Source organism: Aristolochia californica, unplaced genomic scaffold (assembly GCF_029961685.1).
Source record: "Aristolochia californica isolate CCGP_79_NKW_82.1479 unplaced genomic scaffold, dmAriCali1.0.hap1 SCAF_8, whole genome shotgun sequence".
Taxonomy (NCBI): Eukaryota; Viridiplantae; Streptophyta; class Magnoliopsida; order Piperales; family Aristolochiaceae; genus Aristolochia; species Aristolochia californica.
The window spans coordinates 30,628,542-30,652,075 of record NW_027182279.1 but is presented as its reverse complement, the minus strand read 5'-3'; positions in this window follow the sequence as shown (position 1 = coordinate 30,652,075).

Sequence of the window (23,534 nt, the reverse complement as noted above, 5' to 3'; positions counted from 1 at the left end):
TTGGCTCTGGTAAATATGCAACCACTTGAGGATTTGATTTTTTCTACTCCTTGAGATTTTTGGCATCATTAGGCCACTTGCATCCTCAACATGTTTCTGGCATGCACGGACACCACATTTAATGCATGTTAGGATCAGTTAGAAGTCCCTTTCCTATAAAATTCCACCAAGCTAATTATTAGGGGGTTGTACTTGTGGAATTTCCCATACATGGATAACAAAATCTTGGAGTTTGTTTTTATAGTGCGTGAAATAATTTTCTTCACTTTTACATTTATTATGGTTTTCAAGTTTTTTTTTTGGATACATGGACTCTAAAATTTTTATTTTGTTGCGATCTATTTATCCTCATGTCTTTTTTGTTTACGAGAAAAATGGGAGAGTGAAAACTCAAGTTTGGATCTGAAAAAGAAAAGTTGAACATCCACAAATGCTGAGAGAGATAATTCCAAAAAGTGTTTGTGATTTTTAAGGATAGGCAAAAAGTGGGTTGTTTGGCTCTGGTATATATCCAACAACTTGAGGATTTGATTTTTTCTACTCCTTGAGATTTTTGGCATCATTAGGCCACTTGCATCCTCAACTTGTTTCTGGCATGCATGGACACCACATTTAAAGCATGTTAAGATCAGTTAGAAGTCCATTTCCTATAAAATTCCACCAAACTAATTATTAGGGGGTTGTACTTGTGGAATTTCGCAAACATGGATAACAAAACCTTGGAGTTCATTTTTATAGTGCGTGAAATAATTTTCTTTACTTTTACATTTATTATGGTTTTCAAATTTTTGTTTGCACACATGGACTCTAAAATTTTTATTTTGTTGCGATCTATTTATCCTCATGTCTTTTTTGTTTACGAGAAAAATGGGAGAGTGAAAACTCAAGTTTGGATCTGAAAAAACAAAAGTTGAACATCCACAAATGCTGAGAGAGATAATTCCAAAAAGTATCTGAGATTTTTAAGGATAGGCAAAAAGTGGGTTGTTTGGCTCTAATAAATATCCAACCACTTGAGGATTTGATTCTTTCTACTCCTTGAGATTTTTGGCATCATTAGGCCACTTGCATCCTCAACATGTTTCTGGCATACATGGACACCACATTTAAAGCGTGTTAGGATCAGTTAGAAGTCCCTTTCCTAAAAAATTCCACCAAGCTAATTATTAGGGGGTTGTACTAGTGGAATTTCCCAAACATGGATAACAAAACCTTGGGGTTCGTTTTTATAGTGCGTGAAATAATTTTCTTCACTTTTACATTTATTAAGGTTTTCTATTTTTTTTTTTTGCATACATGGACTCTAAAATTTTCATTTTCATGCGATCTATTTTGCCTCATGTCTTTTTTGTTTACGAGAAAAATGGGAGAGTGAAAACTCAAGTTTGGATCTGAAAAAGAAAAGTTGAACATCCACAAATGCTGAGAGAGGTAATTCCAAAAAGTGTCTGTGATTTTTAAGGATTGGCAAAAAGTGGGTTGTTTGGCTCTGGAAAATATCCAACCACTTGAGGATTTGATTTTTTCTACTCCTTGATATTTTTGGCATCATTAGGCCACTTGCATCCTCAACATGTTTCTGGCATGCATGGACACCACATTTAAAGCATGTTAGGATCAGTTAGAACTCCCTTTCCTATAAAATTCCACCAAGCTAATTATTAGGGGGTTGTACTTGTGGAATTTCCCATACATGGATAACAAAACCTTGGAGTTTGTTTTTATAGTGCGTGAAATAATTTTCTTCACTTTTACATTTATTATGGTTTTCAAATTTTTTTTTGCATACATGGACTCTAAAATTTTTATTTTGTTGCGATCTATTTTGCCTCGTGTCTTTTTTGTTTACGAGAAAAATGGGAGAGTGAAAACTCAAGTTTGGATCTGAAAACAAAAAGTTGAACATCCACAATGCTGATAGAGATAATTCCAAAAAGTGTGTGTGATTTTTAAGGATAGGCAAAAAGTGGGTTGTTTGGCTCTGGTCAATATCCAACCAATTGAGGATTTGATTTTTTCTACTCCTTGAGATTTTTGCCATCATTAGGCAACTTGCATCCTCAACATGTTTCTGGCATGCATGGACACCACATTTAAAGCATGTTAGGATCTGTTAGAAGTCCCTTTCCTATAAAATTCCACCAAGCTAATTATTAGGGGGTTGTACTAGTGGAATTTTCCAAACATGGATAAGAAAACCTTGGAGTTTGTTTTTATAGTGCGTGAAATAATTTTCTTCACTTTTACGTTTATTATGGTTTTCAAATTTTTTTTTTGCATACATGGACTCTAAAATTTTCATTTTGTTGCGATCTATTTTGCCTTATATCGTTTTTGTTTACGAGAAAAATGGGAGAGTGAAAACTCAAGTTTGGATCTGAAAAAAAAAAGTTGAACATCCACAAATACGGAGAGAGATAATTCCAAAAAGTATCTGTGATTTTTAAGGATAATCAAAAAGTGGGTTGTTTGGCTCAGGTAAATATCCAACCACTTGAGTATTTGATTTTTTCTACTCCTTTAGATTTTTGGCATCATTAGGCCACTTGCATCCTCAACATGTTTCTGGCATGCATGGACACCACATTTAAAGCATGTTAGGATCAGTTAGAAGTCCCTTTCCTATAAAATTCCACCAAGATAATTATTAGGGGGTTGTACTAGTGGAATTTCCCATACAAGGATAACAAAACCTTGGAGTCTGTTTTTGTAGTGCGTGAAATAATTTTCTTCACTTTTACATTTATTATGGTTTTCAATTTTTTTTTTGTATACATGGACTCTAAAATTTTCATTTTGTTGCGATCTATTTTGCCTTATATCGTTTTTGTTTACGAGAAAAATGGGAGAGTGAATACTCAAGTTTGGATCTGAAAAAAAAAAGTTGAACATCCACAAATACTGAGAGAGATAATTCCAAAAAGTGTCTGTGATTTTTAAGGATAGGCAAAAAGTGGGTTGTTTGGCTCTGGTAAATATCCAACCACTTGAGGATTTGATTTTTTCTACTCCTTGAGATTTTTGGCGTCATTAGGCCACTTGCATCCTCAACATGTTTCTGGCATGCATGGACACCACATTTAAAGCGTGTTAGGATGAGTTAGAAGTCCCTTTCCTAAAAAATTCCACCAAGCTAATTATTAGGGGGTTGTACTAGTGGAATTTCCCAAACATGGATAACAAAACCATGGAGTTCGTTTTTATAGTGCGTGAAATAATTTTCTTCACTTTTACGTTTATTATGGTTTTCAATTTTTTTTTTTTTGCATACATGGACTCTAAAATTTTCATTTTGTTGCGATATATTTTGCCTTATATCGTTTTTGTTTACGAGAAAAATGGGAGAGTGAAAACTCAAGTTTGGATCTGAAAAAAAAAAAGTTGAACATCCACAAATACTGAGAGAGATAATTGCAAAAAGTATCTGTGATTTTGAAGGATAGGCAAAAAGTGGGTTGTTTGGCTCTGGTAAATATGCAACCACTTGAGGATTTGATTTTTTCTACTCCTTGAGATTTTTGGCATCATTAGGCCACTTGCATCCTCAACATGTTTCTGGCATGCACGGACACCACATTTAATGCATGTTAGGATCAGTTAGAAGTCCCTTTCCTATAAAATTCCACCAAGCTAATTATTAGGGGGTTGTACTTGTGGAATTTCCCATACATGGATAACAAAATCTTGGAGTTTGTTTTTATAGTGCGTGAAATAATTTTCTTCACTTTTACATTTATTATGGTTTTCAAGTTTTTTTTTTGGATACATGGACTCTAAAATTTTTATTTTGTTGCGATCTATTTATCCTCATGTCTTTTTTGTTTACGAGAAAAATGGGAGAGTGAAAACTCAAGTTTGGATCTGAAAAAGAAAAGTTGAACATCCACAAATGCTGAGAGAGATAATTCCAAAAAGTGTTTGTGATTTTTAAGGATAGGCAAAAAGTGGGTTGTTTGGCTCTGGTATATATCCAACAACTTGAGGATTTGATTTTTTCTACTCCTTGAGATTTTTGGCATCATTAGGCCACTTGCATCCTCAACTTGTTTCTGGCATGCATGGACACCACATTTAAAGCATGTTAAGATCAGTTAGAAGTCCATTTCCTATAAAATTCCACCAAACTAATTATTAGGGGGTTGTACTTGTGGAATTTCGCAAACATGGATAACAAAACCTTGGAGTTCATTTTTATAGTGCGTGAAATAATTTTCTTTACTTTTACATTTATTATGGTTTTCAAATTTTTGTTTGCACACATGGACTCTAAAATTTTTATTTTGTTGCGATCTATTTATCCTCATGTCTTTTTTGTTTACGAGAAAAATGGGAGAGTGAAAACTCAAGTTTGGATCTGAAAAAACAAAAGTTGAACATCCACAAATGCTGAGAGAGATAATTCCAAAAAGTATCTGAGATTTTTAAGGATAGGCAAAAAGTGGGTTGTTTGGCTCTAATAAATATCCAACCACTTGAGGATTTGATTCTTTCTACTCCTTGAGATTTTTGGCATCATTAGGCCACTTGCATCCTCAACATGTTTCTGGCATACATGGACACCACATTTAAAGCGTGTTAGGATCAGTTAGAAGTCCCTTTCCTAAAAAATTCCACCAAGCTAATTATTAGGGGGTTGTACTAGTGGAATTTCCCAAACATGGATAACAAAACCTTGGGGTTCGTTTTTATAGTGCGTGAAATAATTTTCTTCACTTTTACATTTATTAAGGTTTTCTATTTTTTTTTTTTGCATACATGGACTCTAAAATTTTCATTTTCATGCGATCTATTTTGCCTCATGTCTTTTTTGTTTACGAGAAAAATGGGAGAGTGAAAACTCAAGTTTGGATCTGAAAAAGAAAAGTTGAACATCCACAAATGCTGAGAGAGGTAATTCCAAAAAGTGTCTGTGATTTTTAAGGATTGGCAAAAAGTGGGTTGTTTGGCTCTGGAAAATATCCAACCACTTGAGGATTTGATTTTTTCTACTCCTTGAGATTTTTGGCATCATTAGGCCACTTGCATCCTCAACATGTTTCTGGCATGCATGGACACCACATTTAAAGCATGTTAGGATCAGTTAGAACTCCCTTTCCTATAAAATTCCACCAAGCTAATTATTAGGGGGTTGTACTTGTGGAATTTCCCATACATGGATAACAAAACCTTGGAGTTTGTTTTTATAGTGCGTGAAATAATTTTCTTCACTTTTACATTTATTATGGTTTTCAAATTTTTTTTTGCATACATGGACTCTAAAATTTTTATTTTGTTGCGATCTATTTTGCCTCGTGTCTTTTTTGTTTACGAGAAAAATGGGAGAGTGAAAACTCAAGTTTGGATCTGAAAACAAAAAGTTGAACATCCACAATGCTGATAGAGATAATTCCAAAAAGTGTGTGTGATTTTTAAGGATAGGCAAAAAGTGGGTTGTTTGGCTCTGGTCAATATCCAACCAATTGAGGATTTGATTTTTTCTACTCCTTGAGATTTTTGCCATCATTAGGCCACTTGCATCCTCAACATGTTTCTGGCATGCATGGACACCACATTTAAAGCATGTTAGGATCTGTTAGAAGTCCCTTTCCTATAAAATTCCACCAAGCTAATTATTAGGGGGTTGTACTAGTGGAATTTTCCAAACATGGATAAGAAAACCTTGGAGTTTGTTTTTATAGTGCGTGAAATAATTTTCTTCACTTTTACGTTTATTATGGTTTTCAAATTTTTTTTTTGCATACATGGACTCTAAAATTTTCATTTTGTTGCGATCTATTTTGCCTTATATCGTTTTTGTTTACGAGAAAAATGGGAGAGTGAAAACTCAAGTTTGGATCTGAAAAAAAAAAGTTGAACATCCACAAATACGGAGAGAGATAATTCCAAAAAGTATCTGTGATTTTTAAGGATAATCAAAAAGTGGGTTGTTTGGCTCAGGTAAATATCCAACCACTTGAGTATTTGATTTTTTCTACTCCTTTAGATTTTTGGCATCATTAGGCCACTTGCATCCTCAACATGTTTCTGGCATGCATGGACACCACATTTAAAGCATGTTAGGATCAGTTAGAAGTCCCTTTCCTATAAAATTCCACCAAGATAATTATTAGGGGGTTGTACTAGTGGAATTTCCCATACAAGGATAACAAAACCTTGGAGTCTGTTTTTGTAGTGCGTGAAATAATTTTCTTCACTTTTACATTTATTATGGTTTTCAATTTTTTTTTTGTATACATGGACTCTAAAATTTTCATTTTGTTGCGATCTATTTTGCCTTATATCGTTTTTGTTTACGAGAAAAATGGGAGAGTGAATACTCAAGTTTGGATCTGAAAAAAAAAAGTTGAACATCCACAAATACTGAGAGAGATAATTCCAAAAAGTGTCTGTGATTTTTAAGGATAGGCAAAAAGTGGGTTGTTTGGCTCTGGTAAATATCCAACCACTTGAGGATTTGATTTTTTCTACTCCTTGAGATTTTTGGCGTCATTAGGCCACTTGCATCCTCAACATGTTTCTGGCATGCATGGACACCACATTTAAAGCGTGTTAGGATGAGTTAGAAGTCCCTTTCCTAAAAAATTCCACCAAGCTAATTATTAGGGGGTTGTACTAGTGGAATTTCCCAAACATGGATAACAAAACCATGGAGTTCGTTTTTATAGTGCGTGAAATAATTTTCTTCACTTTTACGTTTATTATGGTTTTCAATTTTTTTTTTTTTGCATACATGGACTCTAAAATTTTCATTTTGTTGCGATATATTTTGCCTTATATCGTTTTTGTTTACGAGAAAAATGGGAGAGTGAAAACTCAAGTTTGGATCTGAAAAAAAAAAAGTTGAACATCCACAAATACTGAGAGAGATAATTGCAAAAAGTATCTGTGATTTTGAAGGATAGGCAAAAAGTGGGTTGTTTGGCTCTGGTAAATATGCAACCACTTGAGGATTTGATTTTTTCTACTCCTTGAGATTTTTGGCATCATTAGGCCACTTGCATCCTCAACATGTTTCTGGCATGCACGGACACCACATTTAATGCATGTTAGGATCAGTTAGAAGTCCCTTTCCTATAAAATTCCACCAAGCTAATTATTAGGGGGTTGTACTTGTGGAATTTCCCATACATGGATAACAAAATCTTGGAGTTTGTTTTTATAGTGCGTGAAATAATTTTCTTCACTTTTACATTTATTATGGTTTTCAAGTTTTTTTTTTGGATACATGGACTCTAAAATTTTTATTTTGTTGCGATCTATTTATCCTCATGTCTTTTTTGTTTACGAGAAAAATGGGAGAGTGAAAACTCAAGTTTGGATCTGAAAAAGAAAAGTTGAACATCCACAAATGCTGAGAGAGATAATTCCAAAAAGTGTTTGTGATTTTTAAGGATAGGCAAAAAGTGGGTTGTTTGGCTCTGGTATATATCCAACAACTTGAGGATTTGATTTTTTCTACTCCTTGAGATTTTTGGCATCATTAGGCCACTTGCATCCTCAACTTGTTTCTGGCATGCATGGACACCACATTTAAAGCATGTTAAGATCAGTTAGAAGTCCATTTCCTATAAAATTCCACCAAACTAATTATTAGGGGGTTGTACTTGTGGAATTTCGCAAACATGGATAACAAAACCTTGGAGTTCATTTTTATAGTGCGTGAAATAATTTTCTTTACTTTTACATTTATTATGGTTTTCAAATTTTTGTTTGCACACATGGACTCTAAAATTTTTATTTTGTTGCGATCTATTTATCCTCATGTCTTTTTTGTTTACGAGAAAAATGGGAGAGTGAAAACTCAAGTTTGGATCTGAAAAAACAAAAGTTGAACATCCACAAATGCTGAGAGAGATAATTCCAAAAAGTATCTGAGATTTTTAAGGATAGGCAAAAAGTGGGTTGTTTGGCTCTAATAAATATCCAACCACTTGAGGATTTGATTCTTTCTACTCCTTGAGATTTTTGGCATCATTAGGCCACTTGCATCCTCAACATGTTTCTGGCATACATGGACACCACATTTAAAGCGTGTTAGGATCAGTTAGAAGTCCCTTTCCTAAAAAATTCCACCAAGCTAATTATTAGGGGGTTGTACTAGTGGAATTTCCCAAACATGGATAACAAAACCTTGGGGTTCGTTTTTATAGTGCGTGAAATAATTTTCTTCACTTTTACATTTATTAAGGTTTTCTATTTTTTTTTTTTGCATACATGGACTCTAAAATTTTCATTTTCATGCGATCTATTTTGCCTCATGTCTTTTTTGTTTACGAGAAAAATGGGAGAGTGAAAACTCAAGTTTGGATCTGAAAAAGAAAAGTTGAACATCCACAAATGCTGAGAGAGGTAATTCCAAAAAGTGTCTGTGATTTTTAAGGATTGGCAAAAAGTGGGTTGTTTGGCTCTGGAAAATATCCAACCACTTGAGGATTTGATTTTTTCTACTCCTTGATATTTTTGGCATCATTAGGCCACTTGCATCCTCAACATGTTTCTGGCATGCATGGACACCACATTTAAAGCATGTTAGGATCAGTTAGAACTCCCTTTCCTATAAAATTCCACCAAGCTAATTATTAGGGGGTTGTACTTGTGGAATTTCCCATACATGGATAACAAAACCTTGGAGTTTGTTTTTATAGTGCGTGAAATAATTTTCTTCACTTTTACATTTATTATGGTTTTCAAATTTTTTTTTGCATACATGGACTCTAAAATTTTTATTTTGTTGCGATCTATTTTGCCTCGTGTCTTTTTTGTTTACGAGAAAAATGGGAGAGTGAAAACTCAAGTTTGGATCTGAAAACAAAAAGTTGAACATCCACAATGCTGATAGAGATAATTCCAAAAAGTGTGTGTGATTTTTAAGGATAGGCAAAAAGTGGGTTGTTTGGCTCTGGTCAATATCCAACCAATTGAGGATTTGATTTTTTCTACTCCTTGAGATTTTTGCCATCATTAGGCAACTTGCATCCTCAACATGTTTCTGGCATGCATGGACACCACATTTAAAGCATGTTAGGATCTGTTAGAAGTCCCTTTCCTATAAAATTCCACCAAGCTAATTATTAGGGGGTTGTACTAGTGGAATTTTCCAAACATGGATAAGAAAACCTTGGAGTTTGTTTTTATAGTGCGTGAAATAATTTTCTTCACTTTTACGTTTATTATGGTTTTCAAATTTTTTTTTTGCATACATGGACTCTAAAATTTTCATTTTGTTGCGATCTATTTTGCCTTATATCGTTTTTGTTTACGAGAAAAATGGGAGAGTGAAAACTCAAGTTTGGATCTGAAAAAAAAAAGTTGAACATCCACAAATACGGAGAGAGATAATTCCAAAAAGTATCTGTGATTTTTAAGGATAATCAAAAAGTGGGTTGTTTGGCTCAGGTAAATATCCAACCACTTGAGTATTTGATTTTTTCTACTCCTTTAGATTTTTGGCATCATTAGGCCACTTGCATCCTCAACATGTTTCTGGCATGCATGGACACCACATTTAAAGCATGTTAGGATCAGTTAGAAGTCCCTTTCCTATAAAATTCCACCAAGATAATTATTAGGGGGTTGTACTAGTGGAATTTCCCATACAAGGATAACAAAACCTTGGAGTCTGTTTTTGTAGTGCGTGAAATAATTTTCTTCACTTTTACATTTATTATGGTTTTCAATTTTTTTTTTGTATACATGGACTCTAAAATTTTCATTTTGTTGCGATCTATTTTGCCTTATATCGTTTTTGTTTACGAGAAAAATGGGAGAGTGAATACTCAAGTTTGGATCTGAAAAAAAAAAGTTGAACATCCACAAATACTGAGAGAGATAATTCCAAAAAGTGTCTGTGATTTTTAAGGATAGGCAAAAAGTGGGTTGTTTGGCTCTGGTAAATATCCAACCACTTGAGGATTTGATTTTTTCTACTCCTTGAGATTTTTGGCGTCATTAGGCCACTTGCATCCTCAACATGTTTCTGGCATGCATGGACACCACATTTAAAGCGTGTTAGGATGAGTTAGAAGTCCCTTTCCTAAAAAATTCCACCAAGCTAATTATTAGGGGGTTGTACTAGTGGAATTTCCCAAACATGGATAACAAAACCATGGAGTTCGTTTTTATAGTGCGTGAAATAATTTTCTTCACTTTTACGTTTATTATGGTTTTCAATTTTTTTTTTTTTGCATACATGGACTCTAAAATTTTCATTTTGTTGCGATATATTTTGCCTTATATCGTTTTTGTTTACGAGAAAAATGGGAGAGTGAAAACTCAAGTTTGGATCTGAAAAAAAAAAAGTTGAACATCCACAAATACTGAGAGAGATAATTGCAAAAAGTATCTGTGATTTTGAAGGATAGGCAAAAAGTGGGTTGTTTGGCTCTGGTAAATATGCAACCACTTGAGGATTTGATTTTTTCTACTCCTTGAGATTTTTGGCATCATTAGGCCACTTGCATCCTCAACATGTTTCTGGCATGCACGGACACCACATTTAATGCATGTTAGGATCAGTTAGAAGTCCCTTTCCTATAAAATTCCACCAAGCTAATTATTAGGGGGTTGTACTTGTGGAATTTCCCATACATGGATAACAAAATCTTGGAGTTTGTTTTTATAGTGCGTGAAATAATTTTCTTCACTTTTACATTTATTATGGTTTTCAAGTTTTTTTTTTGGATACATGGACTCTAAAATTTTTATTTTGTTGCGATCTATTTATCCTCATGTCTTTTTTGTTTACGAGAAAAATGGGAGAGTGAAAACTCAAGTTTGGATCTGAAAAAGAAAAGTTGAACATCCACAAATGCTGAGAGAGATAATTCCAAAAAGTGTTTGTGATTTTTAAGGATAGGCAAAAAGTGGGTTGTTTGGCTCTGGTATATATCCAACAACTTGAGGATTTGATTTTTTCTACTCCTTGAGATTTTTGGCATCATTAGGCCACTTGCATCCTCAACTTGTTTCTGGCATGCATGGACACCACATTTAAAGCATGTTAAGATCAGTTAGAAGTCCATTTCCTATAAAATTCCACCAAACTAATTATTAGGGGGTTGTACTTGTGGAATTTCGCAAACATGGATAACAAAACCTTGGAGTTCATTTTTATAGTGCGTGAAATAATTTTCTTTACTTTTACATTTATTATGGTTTTCAAATTTTTGTTTGCACACATGGACTCTAAAATTTTTATTTTGTTGCGATCTATTTATCCTCATGTCTTTTTTGTTTACGAGAAAAATGGGAGAGTGAAAACTCAAGTTTGGATCTGAAAAAACAAAAGTTGAACATCCACAAATGCTGAGAGAGATAATTCCAAAAAGTATCTGAGATTTTTAAGGATAGGCAAAAAGTGGGTTGTTTGGCTCTAATAAATATCCAACCACTTGAGGATTTGATTCTTTCTACTCCTTGAGATTTTTGGCATCATTAGGCCACTTGCATCCTCAACATGTTTCTGGCATACATGGACACCACATTTAAAGCGTGTTAGGATCAGTTAGAAGTCCCTTTCCTAAAAAATTCCACCAAGCTAATTATTAGGGGGTTGTACTAGTGGAATTTCCCAAACATGGATAACAAAACCTTGGGGTTCGTTTTTATAGTGCGTGAAATAATTTTCTTCACTTTTACATTTATTAAGGTTTTCTATTTTTTTTTTTTGCATACATGGACTCTAAAATTTTCATTTTCATGCGATCTATTTTGCCTCATGTCTTTTTTGTTTACGAGAAAAATGGGAGAGTGAAAACTCAAGTTTGGATCTGAAAAAGAAAAGTTGAACATCCACAAATGCTGAGAGAGGTAATTCCAAAAAGTGTCTGTGATTTTTAAGGATTGGCAAAAAGTGGGTTGTTTGGCTCTGGAAAATATCCAACCACTTGAGGATTTGATTTTTTCTACTCCTTGAGATTTTTGGCATCATTAGGCCACTTGCATCCTCAACATGTTTCTGGCATGCATGGACACCACATTTAAAGCATGTTAGGATCAGTTAGAACTCCCTTTCCTATAAAATTCCACCAAGCTAATTATTAGGGGGTTGTACTTGTGGAATTTCCCATACATGGATAACAAAACCTTGGAGTTTGTTTTTATAGTGCGTGAAATAATTTTCTTCACTTTTACATTTATTATGGTTTTCAAATTTTTTTTTGCATACATGGACTCTAAAATTTTTATTTTGTTGCGATCTATTTTGCCTCGTGTCTTTTTTGTTTACGAGAAAAATGGGAGAGTGAAAACTCAAGTTTGGATCTGAAAACAAAAAGTTGAACATCCACAATGCTGATAGAGATAATTCCAAAAAGTGTGTGTGATTTTTAAGGATAGGCAAAAAGTGGGTTGTTTGGCTCTGGTCAATATCCAACCAATTGAGGATTTGATTTTTTCTACTCCTTGAGATTTTTGCCATCATTAGGCCACTTGCATCCTCAACATGTTTCTGGCATGCATGGACACCACATTTAAAGCATGTTAGGATCTGTTAGAAGTCCCTTTCCTATAAAATTCCACCAAGCTAATTATTAGGGGGTTGTACTAGTGGAATTTTCCAAACATGGATAAGAAAACCTTGGAGTTTGTTTTTATAGTGCGTGAAATAATTTTCTTCACTTTTACGTTTATTATGGTTTTCAAATTTTTTTTTTGCATACATGGACTCTAAAATTTTCATTTTGTTGCGATCTATTTTGCCTTATATCGTTTTTGTTTACGAGAAAAATGGGAGAGTGAAAACTCAAGTTTGGATCTGAAAAAAAAAAGTTGAACATCCACAAATACGGAGAGAGATAATTCCAAAAAGTATCTGTGATTTTTAAGGATAATCAAAAAGTGGGTTGTTTGGCTCAGGTAAATATCCAACCACTTGAGTATTTGATTTTTTCTACTCCTTTAGATTTTTGGCATCATTAGGCCACTTGCATCCTCAACATGTTTCTGGCATGCATGGACACCACATTTAAAGCATGTTAGGATCAGTTAGAAGTCCCTTTCCTATAAAATTCCACCAAGATAATTATTAGGGGGTTGTACTAGTGGAATTTCCCATACAAGGATAACAAAACCTTGGAGTCTGTTTTTGTAGTGCGTGAAATAATTTTCTTCACTTTTACATTTATTATGGTTTTCAATTTTTTTTTTGTATACATGGACTCTAAAATTTTCATTTTGTTGCGATCTATTTTGCCTTATATCGTTTTTGTTTACGAGAAAAATGGGAGAGTGAATACTCAAGTTTGGATCTGAAAAAAAAAAGTTGAACATCCACAAATACTGAGAGAGATAATTCCAAAAAGTGTCTGTGATTTTTAAGGATAGGCAAAAAGTGGGTTGTTTGGCTCTGGTAAATATCCAACCACTTGAGGATTTGATTTTTTCTACTCCTTGAGATTTTTGGCGTCATTAGGCCACTTGCATCCTCAACATGTTTCTGGCATGCATGGACACCACATTTAAAGCGTGTTAGGATGAGTTAGAAGTCCCTTTCCTAAAAAATTCCACCAAGCTAATTATTAGGGGGTTGTACTAGTGGAATTTCCCAAACATGGATAACAAAACCATGGAGTTCGTTTTTATAGTGCGTGAAATAATTTTCTTCACTTTTACGTTTATTATGGTTTTCAATTTTTTTTTTTTTGCATACATGGACTCTAAAATTTTCATTTTGTTGCGATATATTTTGCCTTATATCGTTTTTGTTTACGAGAAAAATGGGAGAGTGAAAACTCAAGTTTGGATCTGAAAAAAAAAAAGTTGAACATCCACAAATACTGAGAGAGATAATTGCAAAAAGTATCTGTGATTTTGAAGGATAGGCAAAAAGTGGGTTGTTTGGCTCTGGTAAATATGCAACCACTTGAGGATTTGATTTTTTCTACTCCTTGAGATTTTTGGCATCATTAGGCCACTTGCATCCTCAACATGTTTCTGGCATGCACGGACACCACATTTAATGCATGTTAGGATCAGTTAGAAGTCCCTTTCCTATAAAATTCCACCAAGCTAATTATTAGGGGGTTGTACTTGTGGAATTTCCCATACATGGATAACAAAATCTTGGAGTTTGTTTTTATAGTGCGTGAAATAATTTTCTTCACTTTTACATTTATTATGGTTTTCAAGTTTTTTTTTTGGATACATGGACTCTAAAATTTTTATTTTGTTGCGATCTATTTATCCTCATGTCTTTTTTGTTTACGAGAAAAATGGGAGAGTGAAAACTCAAGTTTGGATCTGAAAAAGAAAAGTTGAACATCCACAAATGCTGAGAGAGATAATTCCAAAAAGTGTTTGTGATTTTTAAGGATAGGCAAAAAGTGGGTTGTTTGGCTCTGGTATATATCCAACAACTTGAGGATTTGATTTTTTCTACTCCTTGAGATTTTTGGCATCATTAGGCCACTTGCATCCTCAACTTGTTTCTGGCATGCATGGACACCACATTTAAAGCATGTTAAGATCAGTTAGAAGTCCATTTCCTATAAAATTCCACCAAACTAATTATTAGGGGGTTGTACTTGTGGAATTTCGCAAACATGGATAACAAAACCTTGGAGTTCATTTTTATAGTGCGTGAAATAATTTTCTTTACTTTTACATTTATTATGGTTTTCAAATTTTTGTTTGCACACATGGACTCTAAAATTTTTATTTTGTTGCGATCTATTTATCCTCATGTCTTTTTTGTTTACGAGAAAAATGGGAGAGTGAAAACTCAAGTTTGGATCTGAAAAAACAAAAGTTGAACATCCACAAATGCTGAGAGAGATAATTCCAAAAAGTATCTGAGATTTTTAAGGATAGGCAAAAAGTGGGTTGTTTGGCTCTAATAAATATCCAACCACTTGAGGATTTGATTCTTTCTACTCCTTGAGATTTTTGGCATCATTAGGCCACTTGCATCCTCAACATGTTTCTGGCATACATGGACACCACATTTAAAGCGTGTTAGGATCAGTTAGAAGTCCCTTTCCTAAAAAATTCCACCAAGCTAATTATTAGGGGGTTGTACTAGTGGAATTTCCCAAACATGGATAACAAAACCTTGGGGTTCGTTTTTATAGTGCGTGAAATAATTTTCTTCACTTTTACATTTATTAAGGTTTTCTATTTTTTTTTTTTGCATACATGGACTCTAAAATTTTCATTTTCATGCGATCTATTTTGCCTCAAGTCTTTTTTGTTTACGAGAAAAATGGGAGAGTGAAAACTCAAGTTTGGATCTGAAAAAGAAAAGTTGAACATCCACAAATGCTGAGAGAGGTAATTCCAAAAAGTGTCTGTGATTTTTAAGGATTGGCAAAAAGTGGGTTGTTTGGCTCTGGAAAATATCCAACCACTTGAGGATTTGATTTTTTCTACTCCTTGAGATTTTTGGCATCATTAGGCCACTTGCATCCTCAACATGTTTCTGGCATGCATGGACACCACATTTAAAGCATGTTAGGATCAGTTAGAACTCCCTTTCCTATAAAATTCCACCAAGCTAATTATTAGGGGGTTGTACTTGTGGAATTTCCCATACATGGATAACAAAACCTTGGAGTTTGTTTTTATAGTGCGTGAAATAATTTTCTTCACTTTTACATTTATTATGGTTTTCAAATTTTTTTTTGCATACATGGACTCTAAAATTTTTATTTTGTTGCGATCTATTTTGCCTCGTGTCTTTTTTGTTTACGAGAAAAATGGGAGAGTGAAAACTCAAGTTTGGATCTGAAAACAAAAAGTTGAACATCCACAATGCTGATAGAGATAATTCCAAAAAGTGTGTGTGATTTTTAAGGATAGGCAAAAAGTGGGTTGTTTGGCTCTGGTCAATATCCAACCAATTGAGGATTTGATTTTTTCTACTCCTTGAGATTTTTGCCATCATTAGGCCACTTGCATCCTCAACATGTTTCTGGCATGCATGGACACCACATTTAAAGCATGTTAGGATCTGTTAGAAGTCCCTTTCCTATAAAATTCCACCAAGCTAATTATTAGGGGGTTGTACTAGTGGAATTTTCCAAACATGGATAAGAAAACCTTGGAGTTTGTTTTTATAGTGCGTGAAATAATTTTCTTCACTTTTACGTTTATTATGGTTTTCAAATTTTTTTTTTGCATACATGGACTCTAAAATTTTCATTTTGTTGCGATCTATTTTGCCTTATATCGTTTTTGTTTACGAGAAAAATGGGAGAGTGAAAACTCAAGTTTGGATCTGAAAAAAAAAAGTTGAACATCCACAAATACGGAGAGAGATAATTCCAAAAAGTATCTGTGATTTTTAAGGATAATCAAAAAGTGGGTTGTTTGGCTCAGGTAAATATCCAACCACTTGAGTATTTGATTTTTTCTACTCCTTTAGATTTTTGGCATCATTAGGCCACTTGCATCCTCAACATGTTTCTGGCATGCATGGACACCACATTTAAAGCATGTTAGGATCAGTTAGAAGTCCCTTTCCTATAAAATTCCACCAAGATAATTATTAGGGGGTTGTACTAGTGGAATTTCCCATACAAGGATAACAAAACCTTGGAGTCTGTTTTTGTAGTGCGTGAAATAATTTTCTTCACTTTTACATTTATTATGGTTTTCAATTTTTTTTTTGTATACATGGACTCTAAAATTTTCATTTTGTTGCGATCTATTTTGCCTTATATCGTTTTTGTTTACGAGAAAAATGGGAGAGTGAATACTCAAGTTTGGATCTGAAAAAAAAAAGTTGAACATCCACAAATACTGAGAGAGATAATTCCAAAAAGTGTCTGTGATTTTTAAGGATAGGCAAAAAGTGGGTTGTTTGGCTCTGGTAAATATCCAACCACTTGAGGATTTGATTTTTTCTACTCCTTGAGATTTTTGGCGTCATTAGGCCACTTGCATCCTCAACATGTTTCTGGCATGCATGGACACCACATTTAAAGCGTGTTAGGATGAGTTAGAAGTCCCTTTCCTAAAAAATTCCACCAAGCTAATTATTAGGGGGTTGTACTAGTGGAATTTCCCAAACATGGATAACAAAACCATGGAGTTCGTTTTTATAGTGCGTGAAATAATTTTCTTCACTTTTACGTTTATTATGGTTTTCAATTTTTTTTTTTTTGCATACATGGACTCTAAAATTTTCATTTTGTTGCGATATATTTTGCCTTATATCGTTTTTGTTTACGAGAAAAATGGGAGAGTGAAAACTCAAGTTTGGATCTGAAAAAAAAAAAGTTGAACATCCACAAATACTGAGAGAGATAATTGCAAAAAGTATCTGTGATTTTGAAGGATAGGCAAAAAGTGGGTTGTTTGGCTCTGGTAAATATGCAACCACTTGAGGATTTGATTTTTTCTACTCCTTGAGATTTTTGGCATCATTAGGCCACTTGCATCCTCAACATGTTTCTGGCATGCACGGACACCACATTTAATGCATGTTAGGATCAGTTAGAAGTCCCTTTCCTATAAAATTCCACCAAGCTAATTATTAGGGGGTTGTACTTGTGGAATTTCCCATACATGGATAACAAAATCTTGGAGTTTGTTTTTATAGTGCGTGAAATAATTTTCTTCACTTTTACATTTATTATGGTTTTCAAGTTTTTTTTTTGGATACATGGACTCTAAAATTTTTATTTTGTTGCGATCTATTTATCCTCATGTCTTTTTTGTTTACGAGAAAAATGGGAGAGTGAAAACTCAAGTTTGGATCTGAAAAAGAAAAGTTGAACATCCACAAATGCTGAGAGAGATAATTCCAAAAAGTGTTTGTGATTTTTAAGGATAGGCAAAAAGTGGGTTGTTTGGCTCTGGTATATATCCAACAACTTGAGGATTTGATTTTTTCTACTCCTTGAGATTTTTGGCATCATTAGGCCACTTGCATCCTCAACTTGTTTCTGGCATGCATGGACACCACATTTAAAGCATGTTAAGATCAGTTAGAAGTCCATTTCCTATAAAATTCCACCAAACTAATTATTAGGGGGTTGTACTTGTGGAATTTCGCAAACATGGATAACAAAACCTTGGAGTTCATTTTTATAGTGCGTGAAATAATTTTCTTTACTTTTACATTTATTATGGTTTTCAAATTTTTGTTTGCACACATGGACTCTAAAATTTTTATTTTGTTGCGATCTATTTATCCTCATGTCTTTTTTGTTTACGAGAAAAATGGGAGAGTGAAAACTCAAGTTTGGATCTGAAAAAACAAAAGTTGAACATCCACAAATGCTGAGAGAGATAATTCCAAAAAGTATCTGAGATTTTTAAGGATAGGCAAAAAGTGGGTTGTTTGGCTCTAATAAATATCCAACCACTTGAGGATTTGATTCTTTCTACTCCTTGAGATTTTTGGCATCATTAGGCCACTTGCATCCTCAACATGTTTCTGGCATACATGGACACCACATTTAAAGCGTGTTAGGATCAGTTAGAAGTCCCTTTCCTAAAAAATTCCACCAAGCTAATTATTAGGGGGTTGTACTAGTGGAATTTCCCAAACATGGATAACAAAACCTTGGGGTTCGTTTTTATAGTGCGTGAAATAATTTTCTTCACTTTTACATTTATTAAGGTTTTCTATTTTTTTTTTTTGCATACATGGACTCTAAAATTTTCATTTTCATGCGATCTATTTTGCCTCAAGTCTTTTTTGTTTACGAGAAAAATGGGAGAGTGAAAACTCAAGTTTGGATCTGAAAAAGAAAAGTTGAACATCCACAAATGCTGAGAGAGGTAATTCCAAAAAGTGTCTGTGATTTTTAAGGATTGGCAAAAAGTGGGTTGTTTGGCTCTGGAAAATATCCAACCACTTGAGGATTTGATTTTTTCTACTCCTTGAGATTTTTGGCATCATTAGGCCACTTGCATCCTCAACATGTTTCTGGCATGCATGGACACCACATTTAAAGCATGTTAGGATCAGTTAGAACTCCCTTTCCTATAAAATTCCACCAAGCTAATTATTAGGGGGTTGTACTTGTGGAATTTCCCATACATGGATAACAAAACCTTGGAGTTTGTTTTTATAGTGCGTGAAATAATTTTCTTCACTTTTACATTTATTATGGTTTTCAAATTTTTTTTTGCATACATGGACTCTAAAATTTTTATTTTGTTGCGATCTATTTTGCCTCGTGTCTTTTTTGTTTACGAGAAAAATGGGAGAGTGAAAACTCAAGTTTGGATCTGAAAACAAAAAGTTGAACATCCACAATGCTGATAGAGATAATTCCAAAAAGTGTGTGTGATTTTTAAGGATAGGCAAAAAGTGGGTTGTTTGGCTCTGGTCAATATCCAACCAATTGAGGATTTGATTTTTTCTACTCCTTGAGATTTTTGCCATCATTAGGCCACTTGCATCCTCAACATGTTTCTGGCATGCATGGACACCACATTTAAAGCATGTTAGGATCTGTTAGAAGTCCCTTTCCTATAAAATTCCACCAAGCTAATTATTAGGGGGTTGTACTAGTGGAATTTTCCAAACATGGATAAGAAAACCTTGGAGTTTGTTTTTATAGTGCGTGAAATAATTTTCTTCACTTTTACGTTTATTATGGTTTTCAAATTTTTTTTTTGCATACATGGACTCTAAAATTTTCATTTTGTTGCGATCTATTTTGCCTTATATCGTTTTTGTTTACGAGAAAAATGGGAGAGTGAAAACTCAAGTTTGGATCTGAAAAAAAAAAGTTGAACATCCACAAATACGGAGAGAGATAATTCCAAAAAGTATCTGTGATTTTTAAGGATAATCAAAAAGTGGGTTGTTTGGCTCAGGTAAATATCCAACCACTTGAGTATTTGATTTTTTCTACTCCTTTAGATTTTTGGCATCATTAGGCCACTTGCATCCTCAACATGTTTCTGGCATGCATGGACACCACATTTAAAGCATGTTAGGATCAGTTAGAAGTCCCTTTCCTATAAAATTCCACCAAGATAATTATTAGGGGGTTGTACTAGTGGAATTTCCCATACAAGGATAACAAAACCTTGGAGTCTGTTTTTGTAGTGCGTGAAATAATTTTCTTCACTTTTACATTTATTATGGTTTTCAATTTTTTTTTTGTATACATGGACTCTAAAATTTTCATTTTGTTGCGATCTATTTTGCCTTATATCGTTTTTGTTTACGAGAAAAATGGGAGAGTGAATACTCAAGTTTGGATCTGAAAAAAAAAAGTTGAACATCCACAAATACTGAGAGAGATAATTCCAAAAAGTGTCTGTGATTTTTAAGGATAGGCAAAAAGTGGGTTGTTTGGCTCTGGTAAATATCCAACCACTTGAGGATTTGATTTTTTCTACTCCTTGAGATTTTTGGCGTCATTAGGCCACTTGCATCCTCAACATGTTTCTGGCATGCATGGACACCACATTTAAAGCGTGTTAGGATGAGTTAGAAGTCCCTTTCCTAAAAAATTCCACCAAGCTAATTATTAGGGGGTTGTACTAGTGGAATTTCCCAAACATGGATAACAAAACCATGGAGTTCGTTTTTATAGTGCGTGAAATAATTTTCTTCACTTTTACGTTTATTATGGTTTTCAATTTTTTTTTTTTTGCATACATGGACTCTAAAATTTTCATTTTGTTGCGATATATTTTGCCTTATATCGTTTTTGTTTACGAGAAAAATGGGAGAGTGAAAACTCAAGTTTGGATCTGAAAAAAAAAAAGTTGAACATCCACAAATACTGAGAGAGATAATTGCAAAAAGTATCTGTGATTTTGAAGGATAGGCAAAAAGTGGGTTGTTTGGCTCTGGTAAATATGCAACCACTTGAGGATTTGATTTTTTCTACTCCTTGAGATTTTTGGCATCATTAGGCCACTTGCATCCTCAACATGTTTCTGGCATGCACGGACACCACATTTAATGCATGTTAGGATCAGTTAGAAGTCCCTTTCCTATAAAATTCCACCAAGCTAATTATTAGGGGGTTGTACTTGTGGAATTTCCCATACATGGATAACAAAATCTTGGAGTTTGTTTTTATAGTGCGTGAAATAATTTTCTTCACTTTTACATTTATTATGGTTTTCAAGTTTTTTTTTTGGATACATGGACTCTAAAATTTTTATTTTGTTGCGATCTATTTATCCTCATGTCTTTTTTGTTTACGAGAAAAATGGGAGAGTGAAAACTCAAGTTTGGATCTGAAAAAGAAAAGTTGAACATCCACAAATGCTGAGAGAGATAATTCCAAAAAGTGTTTGTGATTTTTAAGGATAGGCAAAAAGTGGGTTGTTTGGCTCTGGTATATATCCAACAACTTGAGGATTTGATTTTTTCTACTCCTTGAGATTTTTGGCATCATTAGGCCACTTGCATCCTCAACTTGTTTCTGGCATGCATGGACACCACATTTAAAGCATGTTAAGATCAGTTAGAAGTCCATTTCCTATAAAATTCCACCAAACTAATTATTAGGGGGTTGTACTTGTGGAATTTCGCAAACATGGATAACAAAACCTTGGAGTTCATTTTTATAGTGCGTGAAATAATTTTCTTTACTTTTACATTTATTATGGTTTTCAAATTTTTGTTTGCACACATGGACTCTAAAATTTTTATTTTGTTGCGATCTATTTATCCTCATGTCTTTTTTGTTTACGAGAAAAATGGGAGAGTGAAAACTCAAGTTTGGATCTGAAAAAACAAAAGTTGAACATCCACAAATGCTGAGAGAGATAATTCCAAAAAGTATCTGAGATTTTTAAGGATAGGCAAAAAGTGGGTTGTTTGGCTCTAATAAATATCCAACCACTTGAGGATTTGATTCTTTCTACTCCTTGAGATTTTTGGCATCATTAGGCCACTTGCATCCTCAACATGTTTCTGGCATACATGGACACCACATTTAAAGCGTGTTAGGATCAGTTAGAAGTCCCTTTCCTAAAAAATTCCACCAAGCTAATTATTAGGGGGTTGTACTAGTGGAATTTCCCAAACATGGATAACAAAACCTTGGGGTTCGTTTTTATAGTGCGTGAAATAATTTTCTTCACTTTTACATTTATTAAGGTTTTCTATTTTTTTTTTTTGCATACATGGACTCTAAAATTTTCATTTTCATGCGATCTATTTTGCCTCATGTCTTTTTTGTTTACGAGAAAAATGGGAGAGTGAAAACTCAAGTTTGGATCTGAAAAAGAAAAGTTGAACATCCACAAATGCTGAGAGAGGTAATTCCAAAAAGTGTCTGTGATTTTTAAGGATTGGCAAAAAGTGGGTTGTTTGGCTCTGGAAAATATCCAACCACTTGAGGATTTGATTTTTTCTACTCCTTGAGATTTTTGGCATCATTAGGCCACTTGCATCCTCAACATGTTTCTGGCATGCATGGACACCACATTTAAAGCATGTTAGGATCAGTTAGAACTCCCTTTCCTATAAAATTCCACCAAGCTAATTATTAGGGGGTTGTACTTGTGGAATTTCCCATACATGGATAACAAAACCTTGGAGTTTGTTTTTATAGTGCGTGAAATAATTTTCTTCACTTTTACATTTATTATGGTTTTCAAATTTTTTTTTGCATACATGGACTCTAAAATTTTTATTTTGTTGCGATCTATTTTGCCTCGTGTCTTTTTTGTTTACGAGAAAAATGGGAGAGTGAAAACTCAAGTTTGGATCTGAAAACAAAAAGTTGAACATCCACAATGCTGATAGAGATAATTCCAAAAAGTGTGTGTGATTTTTAAGGATAGGCAAAAAGTGGGTTGTTTGGCTCTGGTCAATATCCAACCAATTGAGGATTTGATTTTTTCTACTCCTTGAGATTTTTGCCATCATTAGGCCACTTGCATCCTCAACATGTTTCTGGCATGCATGGACACCACATTTAAAGCATGTTAGGATCTGTTAGAAGTCCCTTTCCTATAAAATTCCACCAAGCTAATTATTAGGGGGTTGTACTAGTGGAATTTTCCAAACATGGATAAGAAAACCTTGGAGTTTGTTTTTATAGTGCGTGAAATAATTTTCTTCACTTTTACGTTTATTATGGTTTTCAAATTTTTTTTTTGCATACATGGACTCTAAAATTTTCATTTTGTTGCGATCTATTTTGCCTTATATCGTTTTTGTTTACGAGAAAAATGGGAGAGTGAAAACTCAAGTTTGGATCTGAAAAAAAAAAGTTGAACATCCACAAATACGGAGAGAGATAATTCCAAAAAGTATCTGTGATTTTTAAGGATAATCAAAAAGTGGGTTGTTTGGCTCAGGTAAATATCCAACCACTTGAGTATTTGATTTTTTCTACTCCTTTAGATTTTTGGCATCATTAGGCCACTTGCATCCTCAACATGTTTCTGGCATGCATGGACACCACATTTAAAGCATGTTAGGATCAGTTAGAAGTCCCTTTCCTATAAAATTCCACCAAGATAATTATTAGGGGGTTGTACTAGTGGAATTTCCCATACAAGGATAACAAAACCTTGGAGTCTGTTTTTGTAGTGCGTGAAATAATTTTCTTCACTTTTACATTTATTATGGTTTTCAATTTTTTTTTTGTATACATGGA